Raw genomic sequence first — 21,588 nt, 5'->3', positions numbered from 1 at the left:
CAGAATATGATTTAATGGTGTGTAGCCACACAGATTAGCAGTTTGCCCTGTAATTGTTCTGAAAGCTAGGGCTAATAGACACCATATGCCCTTGCTTTTCTACTAGCTTCTTTGCTGACTTTCCATAAGTGATCATTTTATTAAGATGAGTGAGATTTATTGAATTCATGTTACAGATTTTCTTCAAAAGTAAACTTTTTATTTGGTTTCTGTCATATGAAGGTATAGCATCTAAACTGAAAATTAAAAATTACTTTTTGTTAAGCATGCATCTACAAAAAAAAATTTTAAAAAGCTAAAATAATGATCTTAAACATATGAGTGGCCTGAACTGCCACCTGAGGCCATGGTGTTGTCTGGGTCTCTGATCCAACTGCATCTGTGTTTGGTGATGATGTCTGTGGACCATGTTGCCACCTAGTGTTATATGAATGTACACAATTTGTGCTTCCAAGAGAAGCCATGGGCTTTGCTGCTGCAAGAAGCACATGATCTGAGTGTCCTGCTCTACCACTTGATGCCATGGTGATGTCCTATGTCTGTGATGTCCTGTGAAACCTGTGATGGTGTCCATGCCCCCCCCCATAACAGCAGAGATGTCTGTGGTCTGAATGGCCACTGAAGACCAGCCTGAGCTCCACAGCACATGCTTATCTTGGAGACTGTAGTTTTTCGTAGTCTGTCTTGTCTTCAGGAACCATGTGTAAGTCCATGATCCATGCTCCTGCTGACAGTAAATGGCAAGGAAGCTACATTTGCCATGGTATTGGTGACTGTAGACTCTCAGGTGTTAATAGAGACATAAAAGGCTCTGTGACAAACCCTATGCCTGCCTCTCCACAAAAAAGTAAGTGCCTAAACAGAAAGCTATTGAAGAGAACTCTTAAAAATTGGGATAAGGATGTTGAAGTGCAGTTCTCCACAGTTGATAGTTTCTGCCAGGAGTGTAAATAGGATTGGACTCACTTTTTTTTTAAGGGCTGAAGTTTGACCTTGTTCCTGTGAGTATATGGGCAACATATATTGGACTTGTTTTTCTCTCTCTCTTTCTTTCTTCCTTCCTTTCTTTCTTTCTTTCTTTCTTTCTTTCTTTCTTTCTTTCTTTCTTTCTTCCTTCTTTACTTCCTTCCTTTCTTCTTTCCTCCCTCTCTTCTTCCATCCCACTCTCCCTCTCTCTTTTCCTCTCTTCCTCCCCTTCCTCCTCCTCCTCCTTTGTTTTACTGTGAGGAAGGCAGGGAGGGCAGGTCACAATGGTTGTGGGCAGACCTGAGAAGATTGGGAAATGAAAGTTCTCAGAGTCCATGATGTGAAATTTTCACAAGACTTTATACCCTAGGGACATAAGGTAGGGACATCAAGTAGGGATATCATCCTACTTGATTAAGTTGCTGACTTTCTTCCTAAATTCTGAGCGCTCACTTCCCCAGGTTTCTTTCTTTTACTCCTTGTGCTTTTCATTTTTCTCTTCAACCTTCCCATTCTTCCTTTTAACTGCATTCTATTCCCTGTGACTTCTTATCCAGTGCCTGTACATACACACAACTCTTCTGTGCTCCATGTGTTTTTGCCTCCAGGGGACACACAGGATGCCATCTTGGACATCCCATACTTTAATTTAGAAACAAGTCCATTTTGGCTTCCTCTCTCCTTTCTGTTCTTATTGTAAAATTTGCATATCCTCAATACTATATTTGTTACATTTTTCTTGCTCAGGATATGATATAGATATGATATTTTTCTTAGACTTTCTCCAACATCAGTTGCATATCCCTTTTAATACATCAAATCGAGCCAGCTTTGTTATTTGTATAAATATAGAATCCAACCTTTCTCTGTTTCTATACTGTCACTAGGCTGTTAGGTGCTATCATTGCATCTCAGAAATCATGATGTATCTGTCACTTGCTCTTGTTTTTGTACTCGTCCCTCTACAGGCTAACTTTGGTGGAATCTTCGGAGTTATTGTTGAAATACATGACAGATAATGCCACTTTTCTGTTCCAAATCTTCCTTTCACTATCCCAACTGCCCAGATGGCCAGGTTGGTCATCAATGGGAGGAGAGGCCCTTGGCCCTGTGAAGGTTCTATGCCCCACTGTAGGGGAATGCAAGGGCCAGTAAGCAAAAGGAGGTAGAATGGTGAGCAGGGGGGAGAGGGAGGGAACAGGGTTTTTTATTTTTATTTTTATTTTTTATTTTTTGGAAGGGAACCTGGGAAAGAAGATATTGTAAATAAAGAAAACATCTAATAAATAAAAAAGTCCAAAATCCTTACAAGTATCTTTCAGACCAGCACTTGTAGTTCCTGTTACTGTTTAACTGTGTCCCATTTTATGATCTGAGGTTCTTTCATCTATTACCAAATGTCTCAATGGAGAAAAGAAGAAACACATTTTCTCTCAGTAAGAAATGTGAGCCTCTAAGATTCGGCTTCAGGAAAAAAGAGAGAAAAACCAATTACTGAATGCTTACTTTGTTGGTGATTTCATTTTTGTTGCTTAGATTTGTTTATTTTATCTGTTGCCTTTGAGACAGGGTTTCAGTATATAGTCCAGGCTGGCCTCAAACACACAGTCCTACTATCTCACCCTCCCAATTTTGAGATTATAGGCTTGTGCCATGAGACCTTATAATCCTCAAATGAGGACCTCAATGTATTCATAGATGTGGCCAGCGAGACCTAAAATCCTCATATTCTAGTCTGTTTCTCCATGTTTTCTTTTTATTTAGGAATTAAGTCTTTAAGGCATTAGCTTTGAGGACGCTTTCATTCTTTAAATCTGTGGCTGTAATCATCAGCCTCTGCTGTCCTATCTCAACTTTCAATGTAGCAGGTGTTCTTTTCCCAGAGGAATTTTGCATTTCTTACTCTCCCTGGACTGTTGCTCCATAAAAATTACCATTATTCATAGTCACAGTTCTTCCTAGACATTTTTCATTGGACATTTTCTTTATTTACATTTCAAATGTTATCTCCTTTCCTTTTTTCCCCTCCCCAAACTCCCTATCCCATCCCTCCTTCTCCTGTTCACCAACCTACCCACTCACACTTCCTTGTCCTGGCATTGCCCTATACTGGGGCATCATTGAGCCTTCAGAGGACCAAGCGTTTCTCCTCCCATTGATGTCCAACAAGGGCATCCTCTGCTATGAACACAGGTGGAGCCACGGGTCCCTCTATGTTACTCTTTGGTTGGTGATTTAGTTCCTGGGAGCTCTGGGGGTACTGATCGGTTCATATGGTTGTTTCTCCTATGTCACTGCATCCCCTTAATTATTCTCAGTGAAGACTTGTTAGCCATAGTAGTTAAAATACCAAACCACCATCTATCTCTTTACACATGTGTTCCCATATCACTCATATCTTCCTCTTTATATATTTTTTTCTAGGAAGTCTACAAAATTCTCATTACAGTCTTCTTTACAACAACTCTCATTAGACCTCAACTTATTTAACAAGAGACATAAATTTATAACTTAAATTTATAATATGTAGTATAATAAAATTTAAGTTATATAGTAGGCTTTGTTTTGTTTCTGGAAATATAATTAATTTCTTCAGGAAGAAATTAGTCAACAAAGTAGAAAATTATAAGTCTTGGGAATCTGGTTTTCCTGTCAATTTTAATCACACAAGTTTCTTTACCTATGCAGAGTTTAAAAGAAGCAACCACCCAAGAACAAAATATTCAATAAGATCAAAAATATAAATGATCATGTTTTCATTGTGTATATTGTCACTATGAATTAAAATTAACTGAAACAGTTAATTGCATATGTTTAAATTAAAACTAATTAATAAAGTTGGATTGAGAGAAACATATTGTTTCAATTCTTTTACTAGTCCAACATGTTTTTGTTGAAAAGTTTAAATCTCAATATGTAAAATACATATTAAGTGTAAATTACTATTTAAAAAATTTATATGTTTATCATTAATGATTTTTTTTCAAACTGTTAAATTAGCTTTATTCACATGGTCTCCTTTCTTTTATATTTTGACTTGCTTTTTAATTTTTTGGGAGGGGTGTTCGGTTGTTAGGCTTTGATATTCTATGAGGATTTTTAGGTTTTGTTTTGTGTTTTATAAAGGAACTCACTCTGTAGTCCAGATTCACCTTGATTTCATAGCAATCCACCTGTGTAGGTAGGTCTCCAGGATGCTGTAATTACAGGTATGAGGCACCATGACTGGTTCCAGGTATATAAGGGAAGGTAGTTTCTCTTTTGTGGAAAGGCATAGAATATTTTGTTTAAAGAAACAGTAAAATAATTCCATTTCTACCAATAATAAATGTTAATAATTATTTCATCATACCCACACTGCTTTGGTTTCAGTATTCATTAATAGTTGGTCAAATAGTTAAATAGCGTCAGGAATATTTATAAGAAATCAGTGTTTTGTGTTCAAACTTTGATTGATATGTTTACTTAAAATAATGTTGATATCAGGTAGATTGGGTACAGTTGTATTGAGTAAACTTTCAACATCTTCAAAATGACTTCTATAAGAGAGACATATCATCTTACATTAGTTCAAACTTTCACAAGTGATTTGAAAATACTTCAATTTACAACTGAAATGAATGTTTAATCCCTCTCTACTGATTGAAGCAGGAAAACTGAAAATGTCTTTATTTTTAAACGTACACTTGCATTGACTGCATCCTTTGCAAGGTATAGGTGTAATCTTGAATTATCAATCTTATTCTTAAAAATGATCTCATATCATTTTAATAGACAGTTTGATTGAATATTTTTGGTCATCATACATTATTCAATTTTCCACATTTACCAAGAACTTTCTTAAATTATTTTAGCCTAGCAGTGCATAAATCTACAAACACAACTTTCTTTACACAGAAGCAATATATGTGCATGCTCGGAGGGAGCAGAACAATGGTTAGTTCTGCAATAGCTTAACCTGAACTTTCACCTGCCCATTTTCCTGTAGATATGTCCCTAGCTCATTCACACATTAAATCAAAACATTTTCAGCACTGATAGACATGTTACATTATTTATCTTTAATGCCATTACATTTAATATCTAGTAAAATATTTTAATAGGTAATTTGATAAATATCGATAGTATAACTATTCAATAATATAGAGGAATAAAATACCTGATAATAAAGGTATTAGAGATATCCACCAATCTAAAGATACTCTTAACAATGAGAAAACAAAACTGTTATCTACTGTATGTCTCCAATTTTGAACCAAAACCATACATATTGGGGTGTTAGCCCTCTTTTGAGTTGTTGGTCAGGGATGGCCAAATATACTCCAAATGTACAGTCTATTACTGTTGCACTTGGCTACCCATTAAAGATGAAAGTTAAATCTTCATTGCTGATGACACGATGTACATTAGAACCACGTAGCTCAAAAATCCCTGAGCTAGAATCATATGAATGCCTCTGCCTGAGGACTAGTTTCATGAAATCTGAAAGCACCATGAAATCTTCTAAAGGAGGTAGGCAAACAACAGTTCTACCAATGTCTAATTCCCTTGAACTATGGCAACAATCAGCATGGCAGGAAAACCCTTAAGGGTACAGTAGTGGCATGCATACATACATTGGCAGTAACCAAGAATTTTTTAATTGGTCTTAAGAGCATCTCAACAAGAGGGAAAACATTCCTGGTACTGGAAGCATAACTATGTAATGTGTCACGAAGTCATGGTAATTGGCAAAGAGTTTACAACCCCCCCATTTATTAAACCAGCATATACCTTACTATAACAAGTATAAATATTTGTTCTTATATCCACAAGTAAGTGTACACTTGACCTCTCATCAAGGAAAGTTCATTTGCGATAGGCAAATACTAATCAGAAAACTACTCAAATCAATATACAGACTTGTGGAGCTCTGAACCAATGAATATATCTACAAAACATTACTGTACCAGGGGACATTGCAGAGAGGAAACAGAAAGATTGTAAGAGACAGTGGATCATGAATTTCCTGTGAGATCATGCCCTCTAGTAATATTATAAGCTATAGCCATAAAGTCCCAGCATCATGATGGGAGTAAACATGCACTAAACAGAGATGACTCCAAAGGTCATAACAAATTGCATGAGGAAAATCCATGAGCCTCAAGTCTAAACAAAGAACTACAGGTAAGTTTAAATTTAGTAAAAGGGTGGTGTTCTTCCCCAGGGAAGAGCACAATAACCCTTTGTCCAGGACCAAATGGTTAGCTCTAAATATATACATATACTAAACATTTTATGGGTTATATGCATATAGTCTAAATATACATATGCAATATGCATGCAAGTAAAACGAAGCCATGCATTTGTAGAAGAGTGGTGATGAAATATATATGATTGCTTGGATCAAGAAAGGAAAGGGAGAAATATAAGTATGTTATAAACTGAAAAGTTAAAGAAAAGCTCTTTAAAATGGTCATCTATATTGCCTAGTAGTAAAGGGATGCAGGGCTTTCAGTAATAAATATATGTATATTTTATTTATATTTATGTACTAATTTATGTATAGCTCTGTTAATCTATCCTTTCAGGAATAACCCAAAGAGTATCTGATTTAGCAATGAAAGTTTCTTTTTCTGTGTGTGTGTAGTGTAATTGAATGTGTTGAATGTTTATGTGCAAGTTTGTCTGTATATGGGGATATATGTGTGTGCATGTGTGCAAACATTTACACAATCATGGACGTAAGGGCCTGAAAGTTGATACTAAGTGTTTTGTTTACTTCCTCTCCAATTTACATATTGAGAAAGAGTATCTCACTCAGACCTGCATCTTGCAAAATTTGGTTAGATTATCTATCTCTATATCAAAAAGCTAATATTACAAACAGCCACCACACTGGTTACACATTTTTATAAAGCTTTTTGAGACCCAAATCGAAACATTCATTCTCATATAGTGATCTTTCTCCCAAATTTTTAACAGTTTCATTTGAAGTGTAAATGCCATGTCACATATGGATGTTTTATAGTTCTTTATAGCCCATTTGAATGTGGTTTATAAGAAAGTACAAATATGAAACAAATGGAAATGTATCTGTGAGTCTAAATTATATATTTCATATTGAAGTTGTACTTTATAAGCTACTTTTGAAGAGAAACTACTAACCTATCTTGTAGATGATTTTTGCCGACTATAGATCTTGAAGACAGCATCCTGAATCAATATTAAGCAAACAAATCACCAAAGCTATGATTCTATGATAATTTAGCAACATTTGATCTTTAAAAATTGATATTACAAATACAACCAACCATATCATTTAGTATGTTTGATTTGTATTCTACCACTGCTCCTGTTGCAAATGGAAAATTACATGTTGACAAAAAGCTTGTGTGCTACAGTGCTTCCTGGCTGTACCCAAGATCTGCCCCATCTTCAAATCATGGGACTCCATAGTATCCCAGCATGCTACTCATAACAACCAATAAAAAAACTAACATTTTTAAATAAAAGTGGTATCCTATTACCTCTAGTAGTCAGAATGTCAAAAGTATACCAAGCACTCAGAACTACTAGACCAAGCATCTTCTAAATGCATACATACTATTACCTCCAAAACAATGAAAATGTAAAACAGAAAATTCATACTTAAATGTATGTTATTTTATTAATTGACCAATGTTAAAATGCAGATAATAGTAACAGTTATTGTAATCCCAAAATATATTTTTTGTTGGTGTTCTTCTCCACCCCCACTGTATTTTAGTATATGTGTTATAGTGTCAGAGTTTCAATTCATAGAAAAAATAAGGATGTGGTCATTACAGTGTTTTACAATAATGTGGTAAGACCTATTGAAAATGTACAACTTGAAATCCATTCAATTTCAAAGCAATACGAGAATTCATGGGCAGAGCACACAAACTGATACACATGGATAGGTGTCTACTTCTTTGGCATACTTATGACCATTTTGTAAACATTGCCTTCACTAGTGTAAGTGCAGTAGTTCACCATGAGAGAGTGATGTTTTCCTCCACACCCCAGAGTAAAGTTAACAATATAAGGAGCTGCTACTTTTGGTTGCCTAATCTTTAGCAAAATGATCCTTAAATTTAATGTTTAGAGATCAAACAAATTGCTACATGGACTGAAAAGCTCAGAGCATCTCTCTACCCTAGCAAGAAATAACATCCAAATACCAATCGAACCAACATCAAGAAGTCCTAATCCAGAATACAGTCTTTAGGCATGAACACCTGAATGAAGATACAGAATGTCTTTAGTAAGAAGGAAAAGAATACAATGCACATGATGTTTATATCTAAATGTTGTTAGTTTTTGAATGACTATACTGCATCAATCAATTGATTCAGCATAACCGAATGTTTATCTTCAATACTTCCATGTGCTACAGTTTGCATGTAAGTTTACATGTCACAACACTGATGTTAGAAAAATCTAAGGGATAGTTTTAACTCTTGACCAGCCATAAGTCTATTCAGAAAGGATAAAAATATTTTTTAAAAATGCAGTTTACATTCATTGTTCCAGCAAGACAGCTACAAAGCCTAATAATGGTATTTCTCTGATCCAATGAAAACAAATACATTATATACATAGAATATACTTTGCTTATAATTTCAAAATATTGTAAATCAAATCTTGTCCTCCCATTTCCTTTTTGACAAAAGTCGTAGGAAGAATGATAATTATGAAATTCTACAATATGAAGCCTATGCAGGTATCAGAAGCTGTTGCCTTTGCTTCTGACTTTGATAGCTAATTATATTCAGGGTGCACCAGTCAGAGTTTTAAGTAGAGTTCCCTATCACCTTCTGTCTATTTCCTTATTCTGTTTTGCTATTGGTTTATCTTCTGCTGGACCTTTTTGTTGCATTTGAAACAGCTTGCTTTCATTTTGTACAAATCCCTGTTTTCAGGCCAACAATCAATATTAGCTATTAGTATCATTTTCTATTTGCTTTCTTAAGTTAGCTATCTGTGTTGAAAAACAGTAGAATTGTAGTGCATGAAGTAATTATTGACCAAAGCCCTTTAAGTGGCTGCCTTGTGGAATGAATGAATTGGGTGACAGACACTAGATTAATTCACTGGCTGTAAATATAGAATCAAACATATAGCAGGAAGCTTGAAAACCAAACTGCAATAATAATTGGTGCGGGACCAAAACGCTACAGAATGGACTCTCGTCTGGTATTACATTCTGCTTCCTCCTCCCACACATCACAAGGTATGCAAGAGCTCCTCTGGATTTCAAACTCTTAATTCAGGACTGACTATGTTCTCTGAGGAGATTATACCCTCAGACAGAGAATGGTGATTGCAGAAGGACAGCCTCCTGCTTTTAACATCTGTGGGTGATCTCAGAGAGGTAGGAAAAGGTTGGAACATGCTAGGAGTGCATACAGTTAGATTTTTGGCTGCATAACAAAATTTTTCTCTGATCTGTCTCTGGACTCATAGCAGGCATGCCATCACCTGAGCAAACCAAAAAGCACAGTAATTTTTTTCCTAAGATTTTTATTTTTCTCAAATTCCAATTGAGAAACCACAAGGATCACTTATCTTGACAAGGCAATGGACATGAGGTAAGCATATTTTAATAACCCTAACTAATAAAATTCTGTTTTCACCTGTTACATATAAAAGCTTTGCTTGGCTACAGATCTACATGCGCAGCACACTTACTGACAAGGATGGAAGCCATGTACCTTGATTTTCGGACGTGGAAACAAAGACAAAATTAGATGAATGTACACTCAGAACAGACAAGGTTGGGAAGTTAAGGCACTGACTGAGAGTTAACAAACACATAGAGACACTAAATAAACTAGCTAGTGCTCAAGGAGCCAGCGAGCTTCTCTGCCTGCATCATTACTGTGCCTTTGGTAAAACATAAAAGTTTCACGTTAGGTTTTCATAAACACCTATGAAAGCCATTTGGAAAGCGAAAAAAAAATGTTTTTTTAAAGGAAAAAAATAATAAATTTCTCAAAATCCAAAAGAACAAAAGCAAAACAAGACAAAACTGTTCATCTTGCAGCAGTTTCAGTGCGCAGATACCTTGTAATTTTACAGGATACTGGGAAGACAGTAATTAAAAAGCACTATGTAAAATCCAGTTGCAACATCCCTGTTTGAGTCTGACCATACTGATCTCACTTTAACAGACTGACATAAATGACTCTTAATCGGATGCTCTCAGTATTCAAATGTGCCTAGCAGAGTCCCCTTCCAACTTCTTCAGGGGCAGAGCAGTTAACCGCACAATCACAGAACCGCACATCCACAGAACACACAAAACCAGCTGGATTGGAAGCTTCGCATTCCATAGGCTCTATAGCAGCATTCCGGCATGAGAAATACAAATTTATACTAGCGGCAAGGCTGCCGGTTGCAACTTTCCCATTAGCACAGCATCCTGTGAAAAGCATCCAGGAGGAAGATTTCACCAATGCTGTTTCACTTCGAACTGGGTAAGCAGCCCCATTGTACAAAAATATTAATGTCACGACAGAGTAAAGTGTTATGTATTGAAACCTTACCTTGGCTGACTTGCCCTAACTGGTGGAAAGGAACTTAATTTATGAGAAGCAGAGGGGGGACTTTCTCAGAGCTCTGGGCACTGCTGCTCGCGGTCCTCGGGAGAGCCCAGGCTCAGGCTCCGCACCTCCAGCCCCAGGCTCCCAGGCTGGGTCTCTGCAGCTCCCGAGCGTGTCTCTGATTGGCTGGCAGCTCGTGTCCGCCTGATGCTTGGCTCTCGCAGTCTCTCCTCCTTCCTCGCTGACTCTCCCTCTACTCCCTTCCCCTTTTGCTTCCTTCTCCCCCACCCCAGCGTACATACTTTTGGAGCTGCACAAATACCCTTTTTGTCCCATAGACAAGGTCACACAGAAAGCAATAAGGTTAGTAAGAATCACACACACACACACACACACACACACACACACACACACACACACCTAAAATCGTGTGTTCTTCAAAAATGACAGCCAGGACACGACACGGTGACAATTTAGACCAGTACTCTGCGGGGGATGGGAAAGTAGGGGCCAGAGCAAGGGATTACTGTCAGATGGAGTGGGAGTATACATCAGAAGCAAAGGCAGGCAGAGCAAGTGCTGATGTGGCAAGCTGATAATAAATTTTCATATTTCCGTGCAAAGTCGTCACAGACTGCTAAACATCCAACTGCTGGCTCATTCATCAGCGATCCCTAGTATAGAGGAAGTCCAGCGATTTAGCCTGAGAAATACCCTTTCATACTGTGCCCCAAGTACTCAAGGCATGTAGGGTTTATATTAGATGGAGCTTCCTCTTGGAGGTCAGCATTATTATTTCTGAAGATGAATAGTACTGCAGTGCCTTCCCTGCCTCTTGCTAGTGCCAGAAGAACTAAGCCAAGCATGAACTTCTCACCTCTTCTGACTCCTGAATAAATTACAACGTTTTGTAATGTACACAGCTTATGATAACAGGGATTTCAGGCCTGACTGGCTGTTTTCAAAATTGATGTGAGCAGCTGAGGCAGCTTCAGTACTTTCTCCCAGCAGGAAGTCACGCACACTCACCCATCAATATCATCCTGCATCTCACTTGAAGCATCATAGTAAACAAGTGTGGGTGTTTTTCTAAATGGAATGACGATTCCAGGGGTCTCACGGCAGGGATATCAACACTCATAAGGGATTCTCAATCATTACCAACACTAAGAAAATAACATTCCCTTCGATACATAGTTGCTAAAACTACCAAAGCCCTCTTTGAGTGCATACCAGAGGAAAGTCATTCAGGCTGAAAAGACCTAGTGTTAACAGGATGCAGATTTGCTAATGTGCAAAACAAATGTGAGTGTTAGCATAAAGGTTGGGATTTTTTTCTCATGATGCTCACGTGGATGAATACAGCATACTGCATAACTTATCCTCAAGAGATTTCTTCAAATTTAGAAAATATTCATTTTCCCAAACCTTTTGTGTGTGTGTGTGTGTGTGTGTGTGTGTGTGTATGTGTGTATCTGTGTATCTGTGTGTGTGAACAATCAGTAAAATACGCATGCAAGTATTCATAAATTCATGGTAAAAGTTTGACGAAGGTTACTTAACTTGTAACATTACCTTCTTATTTGCTCTTTTTCTACTTTGAGAAAGGTCATTTGAGAAGATAAGTTAAGTGGTTTTTCTTTTAAAGTGCAGTAGAGGGAATGTTTAGAATCAACTACTTATATTTGGCTGACTTTATTTCATGGGAGTATTGAAGAGTAGCACTATTTCATTTGGTTTGGGGGTTGATATCTTGAAAGAAACAAACAGAAACAGTACTAGAATTGAATTACCTCCTGTGAAAGAATTGCACATTGAAGTGCTTAGTTGCACTACAAAACATGTAAGAAGTCAATTAAAATTTGGAAGTCACCAACATTTAAACTGTTGGGGAAAAGTAGAACAGGAAACAACAGTGTCAGAATAATGAGCCAATGTTCTCTCAGGCTTTATTTATTCTCTCCCTTGTGGCTCCCAATACAAATGAAGGATTTCTTTACATGGTGTCCTAATTTACTTTAAAATAATATTTCACAAAATTTCCAGATTATAACATAATTACACAATTTTATCCTTACATTTCCTCCCTTCATATACTTCTATATATAGCTTCTTGATCTCTTTCAAATCCATGGCCTCTTTTTTTCCCACTAATTGTTGACACACACACACACATACACACACACACACACACACACACACACACACACACATCATGTAGATGTATCGTATATACCTAAATGTATAAATAAAATATGATCAGACTATGTTATTTTAATGTCTGATCAACCTACAAATATACATAAAAGTAGAATTATATGTTAATCCATTTTTTCTTATTTAAAGGAATATTGAAAAGAGGACAGACTTCATACCTTGTTCTGTAAGGAGGCACTGGTGTGTGAGGGAGAGGTAGTTTTGATTAGTAAAAGGTATATGAAGGCGAGGATTTGGTCTCAAAGAAGTCGTGTAGTTTAATTTTAGCATTGTATATTATAGCATCCTCGGGAGAAGACCGACTCTGCTTATTACATCATTTCTAGTTGATTGAAATAGAATGTTTGTTTGCCACCTGGCTACAAGTGTGTTTTCTCAAACATCAGCCATGAGAATTTCAGGAGTGTAGTAGAAGAGTAAACAAGGCTTTATTGACCTCCCTTTGGGGTTTTCCATTGTTAAGTCCACAATACCTGAATGGAGCTGAGCTGCATCATATGGGTCAACAGTTTCTTGCTGAAAACTTCAAAAGGTAAAATCTATTGCTAAAATATAACCTATCTATCAACAGATGATGTATATAAATTACTGTGCTCTAAGATTTAGGGCTGTAGATGCTCTCTCAACTCCACAGTACCATGTGCAGTATATATAAGTGACTTTAAAAGTTTGATGCTCTGTCAGGAATTACTTCCCAGCATCTACAATAACGTTCTGGTTTGGCGGCTGTATATGGGATACACCAAGGTGGGGCAGTCTCTGGAAACCTGATAAGGCTGCTCCTGAGGGGCTCTACCAGAGCCTGAGAAATCCAGAGGCAGTAGCTTGCAGCCAACCATTGTACTGAGCTCTAGGTCCCTGATGGAGGAGTTGGAGAAGGGACTGAAGGAGCTGAGAGGGTTTGCAGCCCCATGGAGGGGACAACAGTGTCAACTCTCCAGACCCCCTGGAGCTCCTCGGGACTGGACCACCAACCAAAGAATACACATGGAGCGACCCATGGCACTGGCTTTTCTCCTGATGTCAAAGATTAGTTTAAAATACTGGATGGTTGATCAGTCTACAAGATTTTCTTTGGAGCTCATGTCAGAAACTGAAAGCCTGGGAATTTCTACTACAGAGCCCTTTTTGTGTTACCTTGAGAGAATTATAAGAAATATTTTAGCTGGTGAAAGAGCACCATTTAACACAGGATAGACGCTGGTCAGACTAAAGAGACTGGAAAGACTAAAATGTATTGCTAAATGGCGAACATTTTGAAAGAGAAACTCAGAAAATTGTCACTTTAGATGCCATTACATACTGTTTTACTGTGAAAATTTAGGAATCATATTTTCAGATACAAATGGACCAGGAATGTAAAAATATATATCCAGTCTTCTTGTCATTCAATAGTGGGAGGAGTCAAGAGCACAAGGATGACAAGTTCATACTTGAGTGTCTTTATTGAGTTATCACATGAACCAATGCATATGTTTGAAGTGTGTAGCTTTTTGTATTGATACATGTTGAGAAAAGGCCATCTTATCCAGCTACATAGCATATCAATAATCTCAAATAGTTATAGTTTGTTTTTAAATAATATGTAGTAAAGGATTTGAATTTTATGAGAAAAATCTGAAAAATTAGTTTACATTAGTCAAAGTTATACTTTGTATATTTCTGATAAAATGAATATGAGAAAAATTTTGTACTGATGAAAAAATAACAAATTGCCTCCTCCTAAGGCTCAGCGATCATCACAGGAGATGGTCAAAAGGTCTATGAATGGACCGCTGTAATGATGGTCTCCTGTGGACATAACAGGGTTTGTGGTACTCACGATCTCAGAAGAGCTTCTCGAGCCAGCCAATCTTTCAACATGGATGGGAGACTGACCCCACCCCTAACTGAGGAGACATTGGCAGCTGATAGCTGCTGGGCTGTGGCCATTGGTAAAAAGGCTTATTTAGAATCAGTGGGATAATTCTTTTTTAAAATGGAGATAAGTTGGGAGGCATTTGAAAGGAGAAATCTGAGATGAGAAAGCACGAAAAGTAAGGCATCACTATCATTAAAATACATTATATATTTGTGTGAAATTATTAAAAGTAAATAAAATATCACTTTCACTCTTATTATTGCAGTTTACCTAATAAAGCTAACCTTTACTCATTCTAGCACTTCAGTTTAAAATTGGTCAATAGTAGTGCAAGAAAACAAAAGATATCTATGAAGATCCATGAAAGTACTATGGTACCAATTATGCCTAAAACACAGTATTTCTCTTCCTCATAACAAGAGCAATTAATAAACATAGCTTAATGTATTCAATGTATATAAAATACTAAAACACTCATAAGGATTTGTACTGGCTGGTTTTGTGTGTCAACTTGTCACAGGCTGGAGTTATCACAGAGAAGGGAGCTTCACTTGGGGAAGTGCCTCCATGAGACCCAGCTGTGGGGCATTTTCTCAATTGCCCCTTGTGGGTGGTGCCATCTCTGGGTTGGAAGTCTTGGGTTTTATAAGAGCAGGCTGAGCAAGCCAGGAGAAGCAAGCCAATAAGGAACATCTCTCCATGGCCTCTGCATCAGCTCCTGCTTCCTGACTTGCTTGAGTTCCAGTCCTGACTTCCTTGGTGATAAACAGTGATATGGAAGTAAGCTAAATAAACCCTTTCCTCCCCAACTTGCTTCTTGGTCATGATGTTTGTGCAAGAATGGAAACCCTGACTAAGACAGGATTTTATAATAAAATGGCATAGAATTTTTAATTTATAAATCAAAAGGCCAAATTCTACATTTATTGATGTCTATCCATCTATCTATCTATCTATCTATCTATCTATCTATCTACCTACCTATTTATCTATGAGCAATTTGTTTTATATATAAGCTATTTATCAAATTATCTAGCATTTTATTCTAACACACTCAATAATTATTTCAATACAAAATAAAGAATGAGTACATTGCTTTCTGGAAAATTAAAAATATATCAAAATTTGAACCCCTGTTTTAGTAATTGAACATATATAACTTATATGGTATACTTTTAAAATTCAGTAAATAAATGCAGAATTTGGTGAAAGCAAAGTCATATGTAAACAGTTTACATGCAAGCTAATGAATTCCAGCTTCACCCTGCAATGACAGCTGCACACTAATTTCTGGCTTGTTTTTTTATCTATATTTAGATTCTCCATCTCTTAATGGTCAAGACAAAGTATCCTGGCTAGTAAGATCGTAGTTGAATATATTTTGCTAGTTCACATGTTTTGAGACAAAAAATAGTTCTTAATACATGTGGATATATCACTTAAGAGTTGATAATTAGAAGAAGCATTGTATAGTAGTGAGAACGCAATATCTGAGTTCAAACAACATGCCAAATTACACAGCTTTATATAAGACATGTCTTTAGAAGTAAAATTGTTATGACAATATTATCTACTGTATCAGTCAGGGTTATCTGGAGAGACAGACAAAAGTGGGATGGAATCTGTGGATGCATAGATGTAAGTGATTAACCATCCAGGAAATATGCTGAGCTCAGAATTAAATATTTATAGAACAACAGGAATACTTAAAATCAGTTTTGATAACCTCAGTTTACATAGGTTATAGTTTACATTTATTAATTTTAATTAATTAGATGACTTCTAGATGACTAAATCACTGACCTTTCAGGAAATATATTAAAGTAGTTATTTTGAGTCTATGAGTAATAAAAATGGTCAGTAGCACTCAGTAGCATTTAGCAAACAAATTTATCATTGTTTTCTATAAGAACTTCAAAAACCTATGCATATTCCTTACCTTTAAGGATTTGCATCAGAGTTTCTATATAAATAAAACACTGTGGTGAACACTTTTAATCAGTTCATAACACTGTTTTCTACAGTATGTATGTAATACCTAATCCTTTACAAGTCACTGAATCCTAATGTTGCTGACTAGGTTTTGAAATATGTGTTTTAATGAAGACTCAGTTTATGATTCTGTACGCCGATCTCTGCCTACTGTTCTTGTATAGATTATGAACAATAATTGCAACTATAGTTAAAAATCTAGGTACAGTTCTCAAAACCATGACTACTCTGTTGCTCCCCAACACGATTAGGGAAGGATAAGTAAAATACTAATTATTTCTGTGCTAAGCCTGAGCAATAACATTTTTTCAGCTTGCTTATGCAATAGCTGAAAGTTAATGTTTCATGGTTTCCATTTTACTAATGTGATTACGATAACAATTATTGACAATTTCTTGCTTTCTTTTTCACAAAATTCCTTTCACATCTATTTCCCTATCATGCTATTGTTAATTGAGAACTATAATGGACTTAAATTATCTTAAGTCAGTCATCTAGTAACATTAGAACCTCATCAGAATTTCTGCAGCTTTTCCTGCTCATACTCAGCAAAAAATGCATTTCTCTGCTGGTGAATGAGCATGCAGATGTGAAAGCAGTACATGAACACTAATTTCCTTTAAAAGCATGCAATGTCCAATGACCATATTGAAGGAAGTTCATTGAAGATGATCAACGAAAGCAAGAAAATGTCTTGATTTTAGGAAACAAATAGAAAATTAATAAAAGTGTGAGATGATGGCATCAATTCCATGAGCCACCTATAGTCAAAGACCTTTATATAATAAATTAAATATAAATAACTTCCAAAAACTGGTAATAACACACATTAGAAAGGTAAAATGTGAAGGTAGTAATAAAATATATTTTCCCTTCATTTATGTGTTTATTCACTTAACATCCAGGTTGCAGACCTTTCTCTCCTCACAGTCCCCACCCTCCTCCACACACATAATCCTTCCCCTGTGCCCTACTTCCCTTCACCTCTGAAAAGTGGGAGGTTCGCCCTAAGTACCAACTCACCTAAGTTCCCTAAGTCACTGCAAGACTAGGCCTATCTTCTACCAGTGGGGCTAGACAAGTCATTTCAGTTAGGAGAAATGGATCCCCAGTCAGGCAATAGAGCCAGGGTTAGCCTCCACTCCAGTTGTATATTAATGGATATAAAAAAAATTAAGTAAAATATATATTCTGCAAGAAAATATTTTAAGTGGTCTAGTATATGAAGAATTAATCTAATCCTGTTATGTGAATTTTAAAATGCTTCCACATAATATATAATAGACACTGTTACATAATGTGTCACATTTGTAGGATGTATCACATTTTGGGGCTATATGAAGACAAACTCCAATAGCATTTATTGTTCTTATTTCTAGGCTTCTGATGTCACTCTATTATATACCTGTAGTGACATGTTCAGTACTTCACAGTATATTAGATATCATGTCATTATGCAAATAGAAAATCAAATGTACGGCAGTAATCCAAAATAATACATTTAAGTTTACTGGTTCAGTTTTGCATAGGTCAGCCTGATTCTGTCTTATCATAGGATGGAGAAATTTTTAAAAATCAACATTTTATCATAATATGTTACTATAATAGAGGCACACGCAGAGTGTTATGAAACCACATGGATGCCCTTCTTGTGCATCCTGACCATGTAGACAAGCTTTTTGCAAAGTCTGAGTTGAATGATGGAAGTAGATTAGCCAGAAATGACAAGAAGTACAAGAATCAGAGAAGCCCAAGATATTTATAAAATCCAGTGTGAGAAGAAAAACTCAAGCAGGAGAATGAAAATTAGGATGAAAAGGGAGGTGTGGATTTACTACATTGAAGTGATACTCTTATTACATTGTCGGCAGTGATTAAATGGAAGGCATGTCAAATGATGAAAATTGTCATGTCACTGGTTCCCACAACGGAATTTGCCACCCAGTAAACACACTGTCTAGCAATTGTGAGTGTACTCACATGGATAAATATAAGAGTTTAATGACTTGGAATGTTTCACTAGCAAAAGGAGGATGAAAATTGATTTCCACATATTTTTAAATTAGAAAGAAAAGTATTATGATGCTAAACAGAATAGATGTAATGGGTAATGAAAAATGTAAGGCTGTTCTATTTATTCTGGTCAGTAGAGACAGATTACTAAAATATAAAATGATAGAAAATACAAACAGAAAAAGGAAACTATAGTTCATGTTTCCCAGAAATATAAAAAAAAGACACTGTAAACCAATATCTGAAATGCTTGATAAGGTTCCTGATGTCTGTGAAAGGACTCTCATCCACAAACACAAATATGTACAAGCACACACCCACACCCACACACACACCCACACACTCACACACACACATACAAACACATACCCATACATACACACACCATCACTTTGGAAGTGCAAATACAAAAGTCTATATATTGGCTTTGGTATTTTCTTTTCCTTAAAAGCAGAGCCAGCTCTATTAATGTGATTATATTGTAGAGTGGAATGGACACTCTGTCTCTGAGCTTAGTAATTTCTAGATAGAAAAAAGGCTAAGGCCTTTCTGGACAGCATCATTACACAACAGTGGTGCTACTTATACTAATCCTTGATTACTTACCTTCACATTGTTCCTTGAACTCTATTCTCAAATCCAAACTCTAGTCTTAAATGTTACCTAAATATCTGTAAAGAAGTTTTAGACTGGCCAGGAAGGGGTTGACGTGATACACTGATGCATGTTTTTCATTGTACTGTGATACTGGCAATCTGTGTAGTGAACGTCAGGGTGTATGAGGAAAATGGTGTTTTTAAATGTGTATGAAGGATGAAGATTTGGAAAGATTACTCAGAAAAGAAACTTAATATATGAACAAAACACATCTGCATAGGAGTGAGCGCCAGCTCCAGCTTCATCTACTTACCTGTGAATTTTATCATTGCATTTTCTCTATTTGGAAATTAGAGTATAATTGTGTCATTTTACTCATTTCTTTTCTCCCTTGAAACATTCCAATATAGCCTTCCTCACTACCTTTAAAAAACATTGTCTCATTTTTCATTAATTATTGTTACATAGATGTTATAAACATAATTTATATTGATATAGTGGTATATACTCTACCTCACTTTCCACATACACACACCTCCACATACATCTATCAATCAATCTATACAAATATATATGTAGAGTGATAGAGATAGATAATAGATAGATATAATTTTCTCTGCATAGTTACTTTTATATACATATTTTAGTGCTTAATATTTGGTACTAGATAACTAATTGGTATGCTCTTTATTCCTCATTATTGGTAAATATTTCATTCACTATTCATTCATCAGTTGATAGACACATCAACTGCTTATTTCCTAGTTGATGTGAATAGAGCAGCAATGACCATATATAAGCAAGTATATCTACAGTAGGATATAGAAACTTTGGGGACTATGCCTAGGCATTGTACAGCTGGATCATATGGTGGAACTATTTCTAGCTTTTGAGGAACTTCCACAGTGATTTCTCTCATGACTGTACCAGCTTGTCCTCCCACTGGCAGTGCATGAGCAGTCCCTTTTCCTCACATCCTCACTAACATTTGCTGTCATTGTAAAAGAATTGTGTCCATTCTTATTACAAGTTGAAAGCTCAATGTATATTTAATTTGAAGTTCCTGATGTCAAAAGGTTCTGAACATTAAGACAAAATGTTTCTCTGGCTATGAAAACATGACCTGAAAAATCACAGTCCAAATTGACATGCCAAAGAGGAAAGAAGCTCATGAGGTCTCAACTCTAGGGAAAATAAATCAAATCAAATAAAACTTAGAAATACTAAGACTCGGTCAAATAGTCTTTCCTTGGGGAGATACACACACACATACACACATACAATCATATGTGAATTTGAGAGAGAGCAAGAGGGATATGTGGAAAGAGTTGGTGGGTGTAAATATGATTGTGGAAGTGATGCAAGTCTTTTATTCTTTAACAATATGAAAATATTTAAATACTCCACACTCTATATCTCCATGTCTGATGACAAAAGCTTCTTAAGGTTGCAAACTCCTTTCATCTTTGTTAACTGCAACATATTTCTTTCTCTTGGGCTGGTTCCATTCGCTGATAGCAGCTTTCCACCATAAGTATCCCAGGGCTCCAGCATCTTCAATATCTTGAGATCTTCAAGGCAATTCAGGGTTCATCTTCAGAGCTTCACTCATCTTTGAGCCTCCATGCAGGCACACCCATGTCACAGACCTGGCCTCAGAAACTATCCTTAGTCATGAGAGAGAGAGATTCCATAACCCTTTTCTTCTACCCCTGGCTGAAGCTGCCACATTCTGTTGCTTACTTGGTTTGGTACATGGGCCCCCTCACTCAATTACATCTTCACCAGTGTTCTGTTTTTAATTGTTTCTTTTACTGCCTAAGCTTGGCTGTCCTAGAACTTGTTCTGTAGACCAGGCTGAACTTGAACTCAGAGAACTCATGCCTCATCTCCTGAGTGCTGGAATTGAAAGTGTGTCCCACCACACCTGGATCTAAACTGTTCTTTAATTCCTTTGAACAAGAGGGAAGCTTACCTGGTTGGGGTTTTCCCCCAAGGTCACCAAAGCCTTATTCCACTTTTTAGTCTGTTCATCTCCTTGAACATAGGCTTTAGTTCCATTCGTTTTTTTGGTACCCTTTTCTCCACATTTTGTATTTTTTCCGTGCTCATCCTCACTACAGTGCAGTCTATATTAGAAGGTTTTGCTGTGTTTAGTCTTGCTTTGGTCCAGTATTTTCAAGGTGCTCCTTTCCTCTGTTTGGAACTGTAATGTACAGTCTATGCCAAGTGTGATTACAATTGACTAAAACTCTGAAACTGTAAGCCAGCTCAAAGTTACAACAGCAGGAAAATTTCCTATCCACTGTGGGTGGCAAAACTCCCTGCAGGGTATTCTGGATTACTTAAGAGTAGAGAAATCAAGCTATGTACAAACACAAACATGCATACATT

At 36.5% G+C, this 21,588-nt stretch overlaps 1 protein-coding gene across 21 annotated transcripts in view; it reads right to left on the bottom strand.

Moving 5' to 3' along the window:
* The window catches only part of Cdh18 (cadherin 18), a 904,392-nt gene that overhangs the window by 387,281 nt on the left and 495,523 nt on the right, over window positions 1-21,588 (bottom strand). Inside the window, exon 1 of one of the 21 annotated variants that reach the window (XM_031359915.1) lies at window positions 10,518-10,701. The exons of the other annotated variants lie outside the window; for them this stretch is intronic. The gene's annotated coding sequence lies outside the window, so the exon portion shown is untranslated. Of the gene's footprint in view, window positions 1-10,517; window positions 10,702-21,588 lie in introns of those variants that run through there. 21 annotated transcript variants of the gene reach the window in all.

Source organism: Mastomys coucha, unplaced genomic scaffold (genome assembly GCF_008632895.1).
Source record: "Mastomys coucha isolate ucsf_1 unplaced genomic scaffold, UCSF_Mcou_1 pScaffold8, whole genome shotgun sequence".
In the NCBI taxonomy this organism is placed as follows: Eukaryota; Metazoa; Chordata; class Mammalia; order Rodentia; family Muridae; genus Mastomys; species Mastomys coucha.
Note: the sequence above shows the minus strand (reverse complement) of the source record. Positions and strands in the feature narration are given on the sequence as shown.